This window comes from Accipiter gentilis, chromosome 22 (genome assembly GCF_929443795.1).
Source record: "Accipiter gentilis chromosome 22, bAccGen1.1, whole genome shotgun sequence".
Taxonomy (NCBI): Eukaryota; Metazoa; Chordata; class Aves; order Accipitriformes; family Accipitridae; genus Astur; species Astur gentilis.
Window position 1 is genome coordinate 15,876,986 of NC_064901.1, and position 18,898 is coordinate 15,895,883.

The window sequence follows — 18,898 nt, forward strand, 5'->3', positions numbered from 1 at the left end:
GAATCATGCCTGGCACGCTGCCGGCTCCGAGGAACAAAAGGCAGCTCTGGCGTGATGCCAGCCACCTGCTTTCCCACCGGAATCTGGACATGGGGGGTTGATGGAAGCAGCCAAAGGTGAGTAGCTCTCCTGCATCTTAATAGTAAGAGTTTCAGAGCTGTCTCGCTGAAGAGAAAAGGTTTGTGAGGGAGCCCTCGGAAGCCACAAAGTCTTTGGTGACTGAGCTGGGAGCTGAAGGGTCTCTCTAGCAGCTTGTTCTTGGAGTGGAGCTGTCTCAGTCTTTTGGCTGGCTGGGCAGCTCTGCGGAGGAAGGAGCAAATGGCACGGAGCAGGTACAGCACTCCCTCCGTGTCTGCAGGAGCACATAGCACTGGGGAGGAGGACATCGCACAGGATGGCGATGTTACCAGGGCTCATGGGCAAGGATGGGTTGTGTCACAGCCTGAGGTAACATTATCTCTTAGGCTATTCTTTTCTCCTCTGATAGTGCTTGGACTGTCGTGAGACTTTTTCCAGCTGAGCACTACCATCAGGAATCATGTTTTATCTGTGGCTTCTCTCTCAGAAGTGAAATTAACTTGAAATTGGGGTCATGTTAGATATGTGGCACCTGGACAGACATCGATAACCTGAAGTCCATCACAGCATGGAAGCGATGGGCAGGTCTGTGCATGAGGGTGAAAGGTACCATCTGTTTTCACAAGGATGTGAAGGGCTTTCAGCAGTTTGAAGGAGAGGATAAGAATTTCATGGCTGGGATTAAAAAGGTGTTTCTTTTATCTGGATAATCCAGCGGCAGGTCTGGATCTGGAGGGCAGCAACCGTCCCTGTGGGGGACTATCAAGGCATGCAGAACAGCCTGTGTTTGCTGCACTAGGAGAGATGCCTCGTATTGCTGTAAAATGGGGCTTCACCACCCGGCCTCCCCTGCCATCCCACTGCCGCGGGTTTGCCAAGGGGACCGGGGTGAAACGCGGTGCGGGGTGCCCCACGGCCCCCATGTATGGGCTGCCTTCTTCCCCCAGCCCCCTGCCAGCAAGTCGCAGCCTGACCGAATGCCCATCGGCATCTCTGCCGGGAAGGAGCGTCTTGAAGGGCTAAGGCTCAAGTGATGATAGTAATACTCCTTCTGTGGAATAAAAGCGACATCCATAACCGGCAGATAAGAAATGAATTGTTTAATCAGGTGGGGCTGCACAAAATAAGCGTGCTTTGACCCTCCGGTGAAGTTTGGCAGCTTTCATGCTTTAAAATTTCTGCTACCCAAAATTAAATGTTTCAACGAATTTTTTCTTTTCATTTCTATTCAAGCAACCTGAAAGCCTTTGAACATCAGGGAAGTTGTGCCAAAACACCTGTGCTGAGACCATACGCTTTTCACCTGAGAGAGAGGCGTGCTGGTGATGGCAGCTCCCAATCTTGCTATATTGACACAGGTGTAATAAAGGGAAAATATTTCACCTCCCTGTTCAGAACCTAGAGCCCGAAAAGGATGGAACCAGTAGGTCACAAGCACTGGGCTGTGAAGAGGGAAGTACCTATTTTAGGGGCAGTTGGTGGCATTTACTTCCTCTGAAGCATCGCCTGTTGGGTAACGCTGGAAACAGAGTATTGGATTAGACGAATCGGTGGTCTGATGCAGTATGGTAAATCTGATGTAAAAGGCATTAATTAATGTCTGTGCGATACTTTGGACATATAAGATAGGCTGTAAATGCTGATTTCTGTGATTCCACGATAAACAAAAAACCAAGCACAGTCACGTTACTGTATCTGAGGTCCCAAAGGAATAGCGTCGTATTTTTTATTATGGCTTGATACAGTTATAAAAAGAAATCTGTATGAATGAGAATTAAGGAAACAAAGCATAATAGCACAGAAATTAAAAAGTACTTGCTAAATATTTTAAAACCTTAACTGGTTGAACCCCAAAATATGAACCAGCCCCCAGTGAGAGGCCATTTTAGCGAGGATTTGCCAGGAGTTGCACCTTTCTGTGTACATTAATGCCATGAGTAGAGGGAGCAGCCTGGCTGCCTCCTCACAGCTCTTTTCTTTCAGAGGCGTGTGGGTTTCCGAACTTTTCCTCCAGATCCAGGAGAGCTGCACCAACAGGCCAAACCAGAGCAAAATGCAAAGGTGGAAGGGCCAGAGTGAAACTGCTGGCCTGCGTCCAAGATTTCACAAAAAGAGCAGCTGTGTGAATCGGCAGGTTTGTGTGCAGCTCTAGCTCCCAGTCTCTTCCTTCCTGCCTTCTGGCACGTTTTCTGGGTGACCATGTAGTTTTTTCCTGCTTTTTGGTTTTGAAGTGCTTCCAAGGGGAGTATTTATAGGGAATGTTTTGTCATGTACTGTGTTCGTCTCCTATACCCAATCAAGTGATGGTAAGCCATTTCTCTAGCCTATTTTGGGCTTTTACTATGAACGATCGCTGTGATATTGCAGAAAAATAGGAAAAGTAAACTCCCCTCCCCCTTTCCAGTACAGCTACGTACGCTTCCCCCATATAAGAGGCAGAACACCTCGCTCTCCACACTAAGATAAGAATAATGTAGCAGATCTATAGAAGGTAAGCGTTAATTCAAGGAAGACGAAGGAAAGCAAAGAAAGAGATCCTCCTCGATTCCCCGCGCGCGCTGTTGGATGCAGAAGTGAAGCGTTGTCTTGGGAGAGGCCGTAAATAGCAGACGAAGGGGGAGAGGAGGCGGCAAGAAGGAGCAGAACTTCCCTCGCGCCTGCGCGCACCAAAGCCCCGTGAGCGTGCTCTCCTCCGCCAGCAGCCGCTCGGCCTTGGACCTTCCAGCCAACAACCTGTCCCTGCACTGGAGGACGGAGCCAGGTGTGGCTTGGGTTTCCACGGGCCTGCCGCACCAGCGGGGTCGGGCTGGGAGGGCAGCCGGGGGGGCAAGCCGGGGAGACAGGGCATGGGACGGGTTTGCGGTACGTTCACAGCGACTTGCCCGTGGCCGAGCCTCTCCCCTGCCCAAGTTCTGGTAGGATTCACGGCCACAGCAAATGGGCACCCGGCTGTGAGATGAACCCCTCGACCTGGGAATAAAGGGTTGAAAACGCAAGGGAACGGCTTGGATTTCGCCGCAGCGTTCTCCCCCGCTGCTGTGGAGCCGCTGCCGCTGCTGCGGGAGAAGAGCGGCAGGAGGCTCCCGCTCCGCTCACCGCCCTTGCTCCCGGGTACCGGCCGAGACCGAGCGCCACGTGTCCGCGCAGCGGGCAGGGACGGGGAGGGGGCTCGCAGCGCTCCCCCAGGCCTCCAGCAACCGCGCCTGCCGGTCGCGGTGGGGCTCCCACTGCTTTGCTGCGGCTCGGAAGTCGGAAGCGGCAGCTGCCGGTTAGCCGGGCCCTTCCCTTCCTTCCCCCGCCGCCGCTACAGCCGCTCGCAGCGGGCGGGCGGGCGGGCGGGCGCGCCGTCGGCGGCGGCGGCGCACCACGGCGCCCCCCACCGGCCGCGCCGCGCCATCGTCGTCGCGGCGCGGCCCCTTTAAGGCCCGCCCCGCCCCGCGCGCTCCAGCCGGCGGGGCGGGGCGGGGCCTGGCGGGCGGCGGCGGCGGCGGCCGGGGCGTTGGGCGGGCGAGACGCCGGGGCGGCCGGGGCGCGCGCGGCCGCCGACCTTCAGCCCCCACCGCTGCGGCACCCGCCGCCCCGCCGCCCCTCCGCCGCCGCACACGCCCTCGCCCGCCCGCCCGCTCGGAACCGGCGCCCGGCCTCGCCTCCGCGACCCGCCCGGTGAGCCGCCGACGGGGGAGGGCGCGCAGCCCGCTCCGGGGGTTGCGCCGCTGAGGGGCTGGCCGGCCGGCGCGCGGGGCGGCGGCGGCGGCGGCCTGGCTGGAGCCGGGAGCCGGGCCTGCCGCCGCCCGGCTGCGCGGAGGAGCGTGTCGCTTACCTGGACGGGAGCGGGTGTTTCGGCTGGGGGGGGCGGGGGGGCAGGCGCCGGCCGAGGCGGAAGGTCTCGGCGGCGCTTCCCCGGGCGCGGGGCGGAGCGGCCCCGGCGGTTGGGGGGGGGGGAAGAGAGGGAGAGAGCCGCCCGGCCCGGCCGAAGGACGGCGTTGGCTTTCCCTGGGTCTGCGGGGAGCCGGGGGGGAGCCTCTTCCCGGCCCGGGAGGCCGGCGCTGGGCTTTCCGGCCGGGTCCGTTACATAACGTCACCTGCGGTACCTGCGTCTCCCTCGTGTCACAGCGGTTGCGTGGACGGGAGAGACGGGTTTTCTCCCAGGTCTGCGATCTGGAAAGCGTGCGTTTAGGCTTGCGGAGCCTCTTGGTGTGGGGTGAGCCTCTGGGGTTTAACACCACCCCCCCCCCCACCCCCCGAGGGCAGCAGCCGAGGGGTGTTCGTTCCTCCCTTCTGCTCTTCCTTTCGCAGAGCTTGTGGGTGCGTGGAGAGGCGCAGGGGAGAAGTGGTGTCTGAGGGGAAGGCACCGCTGCTGATGATTTAACGTGAGAAACTTCGCCTTCACGAGGGCTTCCATCTCTGCTTTCTTACGTACGGTGCCTTAACGGTGCCCGGAGGTCAGAGCTTCCCTCGCAGCTGCCTTCACACGTGCGCAGGGCTTAGGCTGAACCTGTACGTGTGCGTAACAAATCTGTCGTAAATCCCCTGGAGGACCTGGGGCTCAAAAATAGCCACGCTGGGCGTTTGAGGACTGAAAAGCAAGAGCTGTTTTGAGTATCCCTAAAATCGAGGAAAAGATGAAGAAATGCCATAATAAATAGTTCTTATTTCTAATACGTTTACTTAGTGGAATCAGTGACGCATCTTTTCATTTTCATAGTGTTCTTTTTAAACAGATTAATGCAAATACAGTAGTTTCGAGTGGGCTTATTCTCCAGGGGGTTACGTTATTGTTGGGAATGGGCTTGGTCTCAGTGTACTTACAGTAACACGTATCTTGTTGGGTGGAAGGAGGTGTGAGAGGAAGTAAACATATAAATTAAAAATATCCTGAAGTCGTCTTTGGAATGGTCGAGAGCTAAACTGAGCTGATGGGCAGAGAGGATCCTGCACTTGTCTGGTTGCGCTTCCTAGTGGCTTTTTGTGCGTGTTCCCATAAACGCTATTATGTAATGGTGCTTCTCTTGGCAGGAGTCTATTGTCACCGTAATTCCTGAGGTTTCTGGAGCAATGCAGCTTGTTCAGGAGAGTCGCGGTCAGAACAACGGGAAGAAAAGTTTTTAAGAGGAGGTTTTAACCTCTTTAATTTTTCATGTGGTAGGACTAAGCTCAAGACATCTGGATCTCTTCCAGAGTATCTTTACTGTCCTCTGTTTGTTGTTCAGCTTGTCTTTCTCTTCTCCTAGGCTGCGCTATAGATATCAGGCACCAGCTTGCCACTTGCATCCTGCGTCAGAGCTAGGAAGACATTGCCTTTCTCCTTTAATAATAACAATTTTTATACTTCTCTTTTTTTTTGTGGTGTTTGGTTTTTTCTTTTCCCCTCTGAGCAGAAGCAGAAGTGATATAGTTATTTTCAGAGCACTTAACTGTTGCCTAGAAAAAAAATACTTGAGATAATGGGGAAAGGGGACTCTCCCCAGTCTGCATCTCTAGTTAGAACTTGTCCGTATACATCAAAGGGAGGCAAAACGCCTAAGCAGAGAGAATTTGCATATTAAATGCCAGTGCTCTAAGGATCAGTGCTTTTGTCTGCAGTTTATCGTCTGCAGTTTATCGTTGATTTCATTCACCGCTGCCTCCTCTTCAGGTGTCTGTCACAAATCTCTTTGCAAGTCTCCCTCCTTTTCTTCTTTTTGTGCCACGCTTATTTTTGGGGGGTATATTTCTATGCAGAGAGAATAATTCTTTCCAGTATTGTATTGTAATCTGGTGGCCAGTTGTAGCACTGGCAGTTTTACAGATCACGCTTCTGTCTTTTTATGACTTGCATGTTGTTTCTGGTGGTGATTCTGTAAGCAAAACTGGGAGAAGAAAACAACTTTTTTTTTTTCTTGTTTGGAGTTTCATTGCCCCTCTTAAATTGGCTCATCCTGTTATATAAATGAGTGTTTTATGGACCACTAGAGAAGAGAGTACTGTCCGAAAGTAGGAAGGTATGTTTCTTTAAGGGGCCACTGGGGTGGAGGAAATACGCCTGAAAAACCTGCAACCTAATCTAACTAGCTTTTAAAATTGAAGATGATTGTTATCACTTTATGGTGTTGCACCTCATTGTAGAGCAGAGTAGCACATGACAAGGGAGCCATAACCTCCTCTTAGACAAGTTCTACTTTAAAGGGGTTCAGACTTCAAAGGATTTTTTTAATACGCAGATGCTTCAGTGAAGTCCCGGTCTGGGAAAGGACTGATCTGGAGGCTGAAATTTCCCAACCACAGCGTTACTGTAAGAGAGACTTTGGTTCTGTCACCTTCTCTCTGCTTGTCATGCAAATTGACCAGCTGTGGTCTTTGAGGAGGGCCCAGTGTCCTTGAGTTGTTCAGTGCAGGGTGTCTCTGCTGAAACAGTTTCCAGACGGTTATCAGCAGAGTTTATATTTAGTGCAGCATGTGAAGGTGGACTGAAATGGCTGCTTGAGCTCATGAGCTGCCTGGGGAGTCAGCGAGCAATGGTTACTGAAGTCACTAAATGTGTGTGTGTGTGCTGCCTATAGTGTAGTGATCTTGATGGGATTAGTTGTGTCCTGCGGATCATGGTTGGTTTTGGCTGTTTTATTCCTGTCTGGAGAACTGTTTTAGCTCTTGGTAAGAGCAGTCTGCAGTGGCCTCAACCTCAGCTGCTCAGCTGTGCAACCTCTTAGCTGCAGACTTGGGTTTCTGTGTCTGCGACTGTTCCTGTTGCATCACTTCTGCTTTTTATCAGCGTACTTGCTCACACCACAGCCGTGTACTGCTATACCGCCCAAATATTTCCCTTGCTTGTTCTGCTTTCATGAGAAAACATGTGTAAGCCGCTGGCCTCTGTCAGTCCAGGAAGGTTTGACATTGCACCCAGAGTGCGTTAGGCCGCTGCTGTCGTTTTTTGCCCTTTTGAAAGTTGCATCTCTTCTTGCTAACCTGAGATCCTCCGGAGAAGCCCTTTGCCTGCTGATACCTGCATGAAAGGTCAGTAGCATGGAAGCCTTGCTCCAGTGTTTCCCAGTCTGCGTCCTGTTGTGCGCTCTGCCAGGTACAAGGACTCCCCGCAGCTCCCCTGTCTTCTGAGCCACTTGTCGGCTGCTATAACCAGCTGATCCCAGCTGATCAGGCTTAGCTGGGAGATAAGGTGATCTTTTGCTGGCAGGGCTGGGCCCTGCTTGCCTGAAAGACTAGGGTGTGGAGGGGGAGAAGAGGCAGGGATTGAATTCTGCTTTAGGAGTATGTAAATAGAAACACAGAAGGCGAAGGCGTTTCCTAGAACAGGAAAAGGAGAACTTAACCCGTATGTAGCAAAGATGTTTGCTCATAATGTGGTATTGGTTACAGTAGATTTCTCTTGCCAGAAGTACAGTAGTCTGTATGTTTATCTAGTTGTCATGACAAGTGTCATGTCTTCAGACATGCCATCATACATGTTTAATCTCTGTTACGAAGCTATTCTGGGTACAAATGGAATTACTTCAGATGTAACGATTTAAGCCCCAGCACAGAGAGTAGTCGTTAGGGACAGGTAGATGACTGATGAAGCACTCTTTTTGTTTTTGCAAGTCCTTCTGTGTAATTCATCTGGCTTTGCTGTTCTGTAGTTATGCAGACAGTGTTTCCCTTGACTCTGCTAGCAGGCTTGTTTGAGCAGCTGCAAAAACTGATTTTAAGTTCAACCAGTGGAAATGCTTCCTATAAATTTCAGGAAGCGAGCTCTTGTATGTAGCAAGAAATGTTTTCACCCGCCATTCGTATGCTGTTTGTTTTGTTACTGCATAGTGGCAGCTAGTGCTCTCTCACAGGAGGCTTAGTGTTCTCGCACGGCTTACTTTGTGATGCAGTCTGCGAACAGGGTATTTTCAGAGCCTAGTGATGCTAATGAGAGACCAGTGGAAGCCTGGCCTGTTGTTTGCTTGCTTATTTCTTTATTTTAAACTGACGATATTTGTGTGTGACAATTCAAGACAGTTTATTGAGGAAGCTCATGCTGTCAAAAGAGCTGCAGGACCCGAAGTTAGAGGTATAAAACCACTACCTTTTCCCCACTGCTTCAGTTGTCCCCTTCCCCCAGCTTCTGGCTTTCTCTGCCTGGGTGTTGAACAGTGGGCAGGCTCCAAAAGGGGAGCGTACACTGAGAACCTCTCCACAGCACAGAGGGTGGATGTGTCTTGTGTTGCTCTGGTGGTTCCCAGAGGGGAGCTGCTATCCTGGCAACCAGCCCACCCAGCAGTAAATTTGCTTCCTGGTATAAGTGAGTGTTAAGTGGAATGGGTTGGTCATCACCTCTGCAGCAGTAACCTTGTAGGCAAGGTAAAGTACGGCTTTTGGAGCTGGTAGAGCAGGGTAAAGGGAAACTGGCTTCTGGAAGCATTTTTATGTGGAGAATGAAACACTGCACTGTATGTATGCTATGGACTAGAATGGCTTTCAGTCCAGCAGTGTAAACTCACTTGCCATAGGAATGACTTCCTTGTAGATGCTTGAACTTTGCTAGGCTGAAATGTGCACCATTTTAGCCTCAGGCTTAGAGTGAACCAGTTTCAGTACTCCATGTCTCTGTCCATAGCTTCCTTAGCTTACACTTTAAAAGCTCCAGAACCATTTTGAAAACTTTGAAACTGTTTACATTTTCCCTCAACTCATTTTCCTCCTGGTTTGTAATTAAATGTTGTTGTGGTTTGCTGCTGTTCCTGTTTTTTTCCCTGCATTGGCTTAATGGGGTTTTGTAATAAAATGAGTGGGAATTGAAAGAATCTCTGATTAAAACCAAATTTGCATCTTGTTTGAGAATGAAGATAGATAAGAAGTTATGTTGGAGTATTGGATCTCTTTCGGCAGGACTCTGAAGGGAGCATAAGTTTTAAGAAGAAAATCCTGTTGATATGTCAGTCTTGTTTAAAAAAAAAAAAAACAAAACAAAAAACCCCAAAATAAAACCAGAACAAAAAAAAACCAACCAAAACAAACCCAACAACACCCTCCCAACCCCAAACCCCCAATTTCTGTGAGCTCGAGAGTGATGTTTTTGCACTACATAAAAATATAAATCTTTAATAGCTAAATTTGCAACTTGATTTTCAACAGGAGCTGTTAAAGGCAGCTTGCTTTCAGATAAGCTATAGTTTGTATGTGTAGTTTTAAATATATAGATTAGTGAAATGCTTGAATATCTCTGGCCTATTTAAGATGGTTTGGTGGTTTGTTTTGGTGTTTTTTTTCTTCTTGGTAAATAACTTCTGGAAAGTCTTCAAGAAGTAGATATTGAAGCAGCCAACACTAATATAATTACATTGTGGGATGTGCCAGAATCTCCTTTGGGTATTGGAGCTCATTTGTGCCAATCACTCTCACAAGGCATTTTATTTGTTAGACCTAGTAAGGTGCTTTAATGTTAATTAAAACTCCTTTAAATGATGGGTGGGGGGAAGGTAAAGATGCATTCTGGGTATGTGTTGCTCTCTAATGAGGCAAAAGAAAACTGATGTGCAGTGAAGAAGACTTAGCAGTAATTTATCATTCTCTGCTGTGTGGGGATTCATTATACTTGAAAGCTAAGACAGAAACTGCCCCCAAAATAGCCTGTGTAGGTTATCTTTTGGTGTTGGTTCACGGCCTGAGGAGAATGCCTTCTGTGCTGAAACACCAGCCTGGAAGGGTGATTGACATCTCTGCTCTTCAAGAGAAGTGTCAAAATTGCAGAGCATTGCTCAGAGGGTATGAAAGCTTCACTTCTCCATCTGCTGCTGCATATGCCACTGGCGACCCAGTGGCCATATGTGGGATCATCCTGAAAGCTTTAAACTCGGCTCCTCTCCGAGGGCCCCTCACTCCTTTTGAAAGCCCAAAAAGAGCACGCTGCTTGCTTCAGGAGGGGGAGGCTCCTGTTTTTTCCCCTTAGGAAAATGTAGTAGTACATCTTTATAAAACTAAAGCATTATTGCAAAGAGCTGTGTGATCCTGAAACGCTGCAAACTGGTTTTGTGATGTGCAACAAAAATATGCTGGAGACTCATCTCAGGCTTTGCCTGGCTTTGTGAGCAGACTATAAAACTGTACGAGCCTGCTAACGGAGATCCATTAAAAACCTCTTCGTAGGTATGAGGAGCAGGGTTGTATGACCAGGGGTTGTGTCTTTTGGTAAGCGTATGATTATTTAAGTTGAATGAGAGACACGAAGAGGAGTTTGCTAGGTTTATTTTTAATTTCATCAGCTGTGACAACCTCCATCTCAAGTCTGTTTCTGGTTTGCTGTCTTGTAGGGCTTGCATGCTTCTGAGACTCAAAAAAGCTGACATTTAAATGTGACAATGAAATGTTTAACAACAAAGGAGATCTTTAAGCAGGCTAGACAAAAATTCCTTTCAGCTGCACAGCTTTTACTTTCACTTTTAGATGACCAGTATGCCCAGTTCTCAGTTGGTTGCTGTGCTTTCCGAAGTGGAGAAGGTTACCTTTATTAATAACCAACTTTTCTTTTTTAAGTCCTGGAATTTTTAGTATTAATGCTGAATAAAAAGGGTGTGTGGGGGGGTTAAAAGACAATAAAACATACTCATGTGTTTTTTGGCACCATAGAAATAAATTTCCTTTTTCCTGTGGTTGTTTGGGAAGTATGCAGTATTTGTGATCTCTAGATTTTTATTTGTGAGAGTGTATGTGTGTATCTGATGGCTGGACTTGATGCAGTTCTAATCTGTGTATTTCAGGTAACTTCTCAGAAGTTTCTGTCCCATTGAAAAAAATATTAGCAAAGCTTGAGTGCTGCTGAAAAATGTTTTCAGTAACACTCTGCTATGCTTTAAACTGTGATCTGTTCTCTTCTTACACTCGAGATTTTTTTTAAATGGAATGTGTGAGGGTAGTTTTGAATATTCTTTGTTTTTGAGTAACTTGTGCAGTATATCTCAAACCCAGATGTGAATTTTGTGGGTAATGTCTGTACCTGAAGCATAGCTGTGTGCCTGTGTCCTAAAAACATAATGGAGCTGCTTCTACCCCTCAGCCTTTTGGCTCTTTTATGTGACAGGGTGCCATTCTTATCCCCTATGTACTCACAGCTAATACTTTCTTTTTTGTGTATTCCTAGGTGTGTGAATCAACCTGTCGTCACTGAATCATCACTTTAATCATACTAACTTGACAACATTTGTATGCCAGCTTGTGTCATCACCAGGTAAGATGAAAGCTAATGCTGTTACTTTATTTTTCCTGACTCTTTGCTTTTTAAACCTGCATTTTGTGCAAATGCCATGACTTTTTCTGTAGACTGAAGTCAGAATGTGCTGCCTTCCATGTTCTCCTGCAGTGAGACAGCCACTTACTGTTAGTAGTACTTCCTGTTTCGAAAGCTAGTGTTCTGAAATGTTCTTAGGATCTGACTCCTTTGTAGTCATGCCTTTAGCCTTTTTCCTGACACCTCTGTTAACCTGTTTTTTGTGGTGTTCAGATATCATAAGCTGTTTTTTTCCTTGTGTTCTTCGCTCCCTTACTACTCCCTGGTTTTGCTGTAGAAACTGTTGAACTCCTGCTGTCTGGAGTTAAGCATGCACAATAAACCACCTGTACTATCTGACCTTTTCTCTTGAACAGAAAATAGTTTTTGTTTTGTTTTGAATTTTTTCCATGCCTGCTTCCAAATGTTACCTTTGAAAATCTGTCATAGAAGGATCTTCCTTGTATATTTTATGTTTCAGTGGTAGGAAACTACCTGGATATGTCTTTCAGAGAACTAAACATAAAGCTGCTTTTTTGCACCTCACCCTTTTATCCCCCTTTAGAGAAGAGATGTAGACTGAGGGCAGGGGGAGGAAATCCCTCTAATGCTTTCAACAAGGTTATTATCCAGTGCTCTAGGGGAGTCCTAGTGCTGACGAACTAATGTGAGCCTTTGTTCCAATGCTAATCAGAATAGGGATAATTCCTCTGACTACCTCCTCTTCCCCTCAGATCCCTCTAGTAGTGATAAGGCATTAAGCTCCTTTGCTACTGCTCTTCTTGCTGTGCTGGCCTGTTGTCCTTGTTTCCTGCAACTGCTACCTTGAGTGCAAAGGCTTGAGTTTTGAGGGGTTCTCATTAGGAGTGCTCATTTAAATCTTCTGAGATGTTTTGGGTGCTGCTGAGTGTACTTGTACACTTCAGTTAAATAGATATCTCTGTGGATGTGTGTGTGTGTGTTTTGTTTTTTTCTATCATTAAATAAAAAGTAATTTTTTGTTTATGCGAGACACATTGAACTTGAATACAGTGGCATCTTTTGTTACATGTTGGGACATGTAGCTGAAAGAATGTAAGTCGGCATGTAGCTGAAACTTAGAAGGTATTTTTCCTTCTGCCTCTTCTTTCCTTCTTCCTTGGACAGAGCAAAAAGCATTTGATTCTCAAATACTTTTAAATAGTCTTAGAGACTAACTTCTAATCACTAGTCCAAAGAGCTCTGTAAGTTTTCTAGGATGAATGTGTATGCAACCTATATATTGTTTTGGTTTATGCTAATGATCTGCTCCCAGTCTAAAGACAAACTACACAACAGTAGAGAGAGGAGCTTGAAGCCTAGGTATATAGTGAAATATGACTTTGCATGTCATATAACACAAAAAAAATAGTTCATTAAAACCGTGTCTCTTCACTAAATCTTATTTGTGGCTGTGGGGAAAGAGCAGGGGTGGTGGTGAAGATACTGGTTAGGTATGATGTGAAATGACCACATGAGACAAAGCTGTTAAAAAATGTCTTGCAGATCAAGAAGGGAAGGGGAGAAGCGTACCGACTTAGCCTCTTTAGCCTTTCCTTGGCAGTGTGAAGCTGATGAGAAGCTCGTCCTTGTGTTTCTAAAAGCAGGTCTCCTAGTACAGCCGTTTGGTTTGTGATAGTGGGTTCTCTGAGGATAGACGGTGGCAATCCTCCATGGATAATCTGTCCTGAGTCTGGCTGAGCTGGCCTTCTGGTGAATTTGTAAGGGAGTTTGCTGTCTTTCACTAGGGGCTGTTCTTTTTGCAGGGTGGTTTGAGAACCTCTTTAGTATCAGTACAGAATAGAGGGATAGGAGGGATTTAGGCAAGTTAAAGATCTTTCTTAGAAGACAGAGATTGACTGAGTGCATCTGCACAGCTAGCATCTGCATATCAGTGCAATGCTCTTGTAGTGTTTAATTTTGATGAAGAGTTTTTTTCCTAATGCAGAACTGGAAAAGGCCTACAGTGGTGATATAAAAACCTGATCTCTTTGCAAACCGCACAATTTTTAGCGATGTGGACATATCTAGATAAGCTGAGCTCCAAAAAGTGTGCAAAAAGGTATTGGGGTGTGGAGGGAGAAAGGCTCCATCAGAAGATGCCCATCTGAGGCGACTGATTTCAAGTGTTCTTTGCTAGTGACCGTGCAGATGTGGGGAGTGTGTGTTAACAAAGGTAGTCCAATGTGGCTTGTTGATGTGAACCTATGTGGAAGCATTAGCTGCGGGAAGCGGTTTATCAGCACTTCCGAACAGCATTTGTTTTTTGAGGTTGATTCTGTTGACAATATCCTGAAGAGACATCACTAACAGATGCAGTGTGACATATTTTATGTGGGTGAAATTATGGGCTAGGCATAACTGCCTTTGCCTAGCACTATTAACCCAACAGTTGTTAAATTCCAGGAAATGCTCATTTTCAGGGTGGTGATTGCTTTTATGACCTGAAAATAAAAACTGGAAGATGTTGTTGGTTTTCTTTTCTTTACTCTCGATTGGCATATGCAGGGCATTTCCTGTGAATGAGTGCCCTGTAGTTAGTTATTCATATTCTATCATTTTTCAACATCCTTCTCATCTTCTATGATTCAAAACAATTATCCTGAAATGGGGGGGGGGGGGGGGGGGGGTGGTGTGTGTGAGAGAGACCGCAGACAAGTTGCAGTGCAGAACACGGGTTTTGTCTCCCCAATTATTTTTATCTTGTGAAGTGAGAACAGAAGGAGGATGGCAGAAGCGTTTCTGAACAGCTCCTATGCAAAGCTTCCCATAAGGCCTTGAAAGCTCTCTAACCTGCACTTTCTTGTCCGTTCCCTCCTTGTCTGCTTGAACCATTTGTAATGTGGAAAGCCTAAAACCCAAGTGCCTGTAATAGTGGTGTCTGCTCTGGGGTCGGCCAGTGTTCACCTGTATCCCTTCATACATATTGGGGTTTCTCATTTGTGTATATTTTGATCCAGGTTAGTATTTCCTTTTCAAGTGGTATGCTGTAGCATGAAACTCCAGGGGCATACAGCATGGTTGGTATTAAAAGCTAAGGAGACAGTAAAGAATATTCAAAATTGATGTGTTTTTCTCCCCAGATACTTTCTTTCTGCTCCTCTGCTAGGAGGCCAGGGGGGACTTCTTCTGCCTGTTTCTATATGTATGAACCGAAGGTTTGGATTCTATGTGAAAGTGGGTTGGGTTTTTAGTGGGTTTTTTCTGTGTTTATTTTAAGGTAAGTTGAAGACCAGCTTAACCCTTGTGACTCTCTGGTTTAATCTCTGGTAGAGAGGAAGGAAGATGGGTTTTCAGTGGCTACCATATCCTGGAGGCAGTATATTGTTCCATTTAAGCTATGACAATTGCTTCTTCCCACTTCCCCCCAACATTTTGTGGAACAGACACTTCTTGATTTTAATTCTTCATCTGTATTTATCCCTTATTGCGAAGCTAATGTTTTTAATTAGCATAGCTTAGTCATCAACTAACACATCACAAAAAGGCTGTTTGACTTTTGATGTGACAAATAACTTGCTATGTGTGAGACTGGGAAGAAGATTCCCCCCTATAGCCTTGTGCTCCCTGGCTGATTCCCCTCTGGCCCTGTTACCTGGACAGCCAGTTGTGTTTACAGGTAGAGCTTAGCATCTTGGGGAGTGACTAGCTGGTGATCAGATATCTTGCCTACCCTTGGAGTAGCACTACCTGTGGGTGCTATTTCCCCTCTGACTGTAGTAGAGGATCAGGCTCTGACCATATGCTCCTTAAACATGAGTTGCAGTGAGGCAAGCTGGGTTCATGTGGGATGTATAGATTGAGGTACTTCTCCTTTACAAGGATGGATCCTTCAGATGAAAGTGAAGGCATGCCTGGGGGAATGGGTGTTGCCAATGTCCTTACTGAGGCTGTTCAAGGAAATTGGCAGTATAGCTGGTCTACCATCTTACTCGCTGAAATCCTCTCCTCTTTTTGCCTTTCCAACAGGAAGGGCTCTGCAGTTCATGACAGAAAGCGCTCTTCTTTAGTTCAGCAAATCTGTTGTAAGAGTCCCAAGAAAAGATAGCTATTTGTAATGGGCATCAGAGCTATTCATATGTAACTTACTTCTGGGGCAGGCACTTGCCTCTGTGTTGGTAGAGTGGCAGTTTTATGCCTGGGAGCGAGAGAGCCTGGGATGAACTCATCAATATGAAATGCTTATCTGAAAAACAACTCGCTACAGCAAATCTCCTGTTTGAGAGGTATGTCACCTGAAAATAGGCCTGTTGCAGAATAAGTTGAAATCTGTCAGTGCCTCTGTTTTTTGTTTTAAATTGTTCACAGGAAGCGCCTAGATTCTTCAGAACAACTTGGGTGTTGGGTTATTGTTTTGGTTTTGGCTTGTGTTGTTTTTGTTTTTTAACTAAAATGAGGCTGCCCTGCATGAAGTGTGAGGCAATACAAGGAGGTGGGAGAAGAGAAGTGTATTGTACTTGCAAGACTTTTGAAAGGGCCTGAACGCTGAAGTTGGAAGGAATTGAAGCATTTGAACCACTAAATGTTAACAGTTGGCACTAATATGCTTCTGACTTCTGGCAACATGGCTGAGAAAATAATCCTGGTTACCTCTTGTGAGTTGATCTGTATTGCCTTGCTTGATCTGTGTACCTGTGCCTGGTCTTTTCCACCATCTCCAGTGGTGTACTAGTGCGTTGGTTGGTGCTGACTAAAGAGGAGGACTTGAGTCAGAAATACTGTTTCTTACAGCACAATGCACGTGCTGCAGCCTTTCCAAGCATTCTTCCAGACAAGCCTTGCTGAATTTGAGATATGTGATAAGTTTTTTTTTTTCTCCTCTGATGTACTTGGTGGCAAGCAACCATATTTGCTAAAGCAAGCTGGTATTTTATAGTCCTCCTGCATTGTGCATTTAATTGCTGCATAACTGATTCCCACTGTCTCAATTGTACATTGATTTTTCTTTTTTTATGCCAACTGTTTAACAGGCTCCCAGTACATAGGGGAATTTCGCACCCTCTTTCTGCTTAAAGTAGTACTTGGAGCTGTTGAGAGATATTATTCAGCTTAGACAATACAGTACTGTGTCTTAACAAGTGCATGTGCATATCCTAAATTCTCTGAAGGTATAGCTGGGCAGTAGCTGCTCAGAGAAGTTCAAGGCAACACTTTCTTCCCTTTCAGCACCTCATGCTGGGTGCTCAATATGTTTAATCCTCACAAATTGTGAATTTTAGAGGATGGATACAGTAAAAAGTGCAGAGGGTTTTTTTTTGTCTTCCAAGTCATGAAGGTCAATATTAAATGTAAAATCAATAAATTTTATCTAGATTTTTTTTCCCCCTAGGACTCACTATTATCTTAGCCTTTCTTGTCTTTGAGTTCTTCTCTGTCTCCTTTTTGGCTATGGTGCCAAAAATGTTGTATGTGATGATGGTAGAATTTGCTGTAAGTGTAGAAGGCAGCCTGTTTTTCAAGTTGAAGCAAATTTTTGGACGTAGGTGAGGTTAAGGAGGAGCCAATAAGATATTTTAAGCAGGCTTTTTGAAGCTGGCTTAACTCATTAGTTATACTGGGATGAGCCCATTAATTCAGTAGAGTTATTTCAGACTTGCACTGTGAGGGTGATTGCTGTTACACTCTCTGTATCTGATGTCTGAAAGCCTACTGCAGAGATCCTCCCCCCTTTTTGGGGAAGGGAAGGAAAATAAGAATATTGCAACCAGAGTATGTGGAATCCCTTGGCGAGTGTGACACTGTGCCTGCTACCCAGGAATTGGATGCGGAGAAAGGTATTTGACTTATACTGTCTGTGAGAACGGAGACTGGTAGCTCTGGAGACTGAGGTACTATTAGCCTCTCAGGAAAAAAAAGGGAGGTTAAAGTGTGTAAGAAGACTAGGCGCTGTTAATGCAAGCTTTCTATAGTGCCATGAATGTTGGGTAGTTGTTGCCTGGGCTTCTCTACATGCTTTCTGCCTATCAAAGCCTCTAGCATCTGCAGGAAATGGAGCACTAAGTTAGATGAGCTTGTTTTGATAACACAGGAATTTTTTGCACACCAGTGTGTGTGCAGTTTTTGAGGGTAGATCAGTTTCCTCACTACGTGCTAGGCAGTGCTCTCAGATGGGGACACAAATCACAGTTAAAGGCTGTTAATGTGATGGAGGAAGGTAGGGGGAAAAAAAAGTACATAAAAACATAGCTAACTAAAACTGAACTAGCCTGTTTCTTTTATGTGAAGCTACTCTTAGGAAGATGATGATCTGAGTACGTTTGGGAAGACGAACCTTGCAACAATCTACCAGTCTCCTGGTGTCCAGGAATTAGTTTGTGGAAGAGGTGATGTTGTTTAGCTTGCTGGTGAGAAAGAATAGGTCTGGTTGTGAAAAATCGGAGTAATAAAGGTTGGACCTCTGGAGCTACTATAGACCCAACCTCCTGCTCAGAGCAGGCACTCAGATTATGTAGATCTGGATACAAGGAGTGGGCTTGGATGTCTTACATAATGGTTTGGGCTATATGTAGGAGATGAGTGTCCCTCATGAGACCTTCCCTCAAGAGAAATGCTGAGCTTGGCTCCAAATTAGTGAAATCACTGCTACTAGCCAGAGAACAACAGGAGGCTCAGAAGAGGATTGGAAAGTCATCTCTGTTCAAATCCACATGTTTAGGTGATATTCAGCTGGCTGCTGCGGTCTGGGCTTTGAGGCTCTATATTATAACTTCTGTCTCTGGAGAAACTAGATCCAGGAGGATGTGGGAAGCGGTGTCCTCTCAAGAGAAGTTGTTGTGTTTGTTTAACATAAGGAGAAGGAAGATTTCTTGCCTTGAGTTCTTGTCTTGTATCAAGTAGAAACATCTTTGCCTGCCCAGATGTGACAAACTCTCTCCCTCCCTCCCCACCCTTCTTCACCCTCTGATAAAAGCATGTGTTCTAGGACATACATGTCTTAGAATTGATAAAACCTTTCCATCCATACAAACATGATGTTTTCAAACACCACTGCAGTCTCTCATGCTGTCAGTGGTACACCCTGGGGGTATGGGTGTTATTTGGCCATAGGTTTTTGCCTTTAGGCTGTGTTTGGCAAAATAAGTTTTAAGTAAATTCAATCCAGTTTACTTTGTATTGGTATTAAAAGCTTAAACCCCATTCTTCTTCGTCGGTATTTCTGTGGAGAAGGCACTGCTGGGGTGAGACTTGCACTTGGATAACTTGGCTGTGTTTTATAGGTAAGCCTCTGTAACACAAGATGAGCTTCTCTGATGTCTTCTGGAACAAGAAGAGCTAAAATGGCTAAAGTACAGAAGCAAAAACTCATCAAGTGAAAATATGTGGATTTACTTCCACAACTAATGACTGTTTCCAGTATAATAGGGCGTAACGCGTGGCTGCTGCGTGCCTTGTACTGTGGTGTGCAACTTCATTATGTTGCGGTTTTCCCGATGTGTGGCTGTAAGGTTGCCAAGCTTTCAGCTGCTGGTGTAGGGTTGTGCCAGCCATGCCTGGCACATGGGGAGGTGGTGACCTTGTATGTGTGCAGGGCACGGGTAGCTGCGGGGAGGATGAGAGTTTATGGACTGCACGAGGCAGGGT

The 18,898-nt window shown here is 46.3% G+C and overlaps 1 protein-coding gene across 5 annotated transcripts in view; it reads left to right on the plus strand.

Annotated features, from left to right (window-relative positions):
• The first annotated feature begins 3,663 nt into the window (after nt 1-3,663).
• SUSD6 (sushi domain containing 6) overlaps nt 3,664-18,898 on the plus strand; it is an 89,397-nt gene continuing 74,162 nt past the window's right edge. Inside the window, exons 1-2 of one of the 5 annotated variants that reach the window (XM_049825158.1) lie at nt 3,664-3,741; nt 11,174-11,260. The gene's annotated coding sequence lies outside the window, so the exon portion shown is untranslated. Of the gene's footprint in view, nt 3,742-3,962; nt 4,280-4,317; nt 7,069-11,173; nt 11,261-14,754; nt 15,544-18,898 lie in introns of those variants that run through there. The other 4 variants (XM_049825159.1, XM_049825161.1, XM_049825156.1 and 1 more) reach the window with 4 other exon arrangements.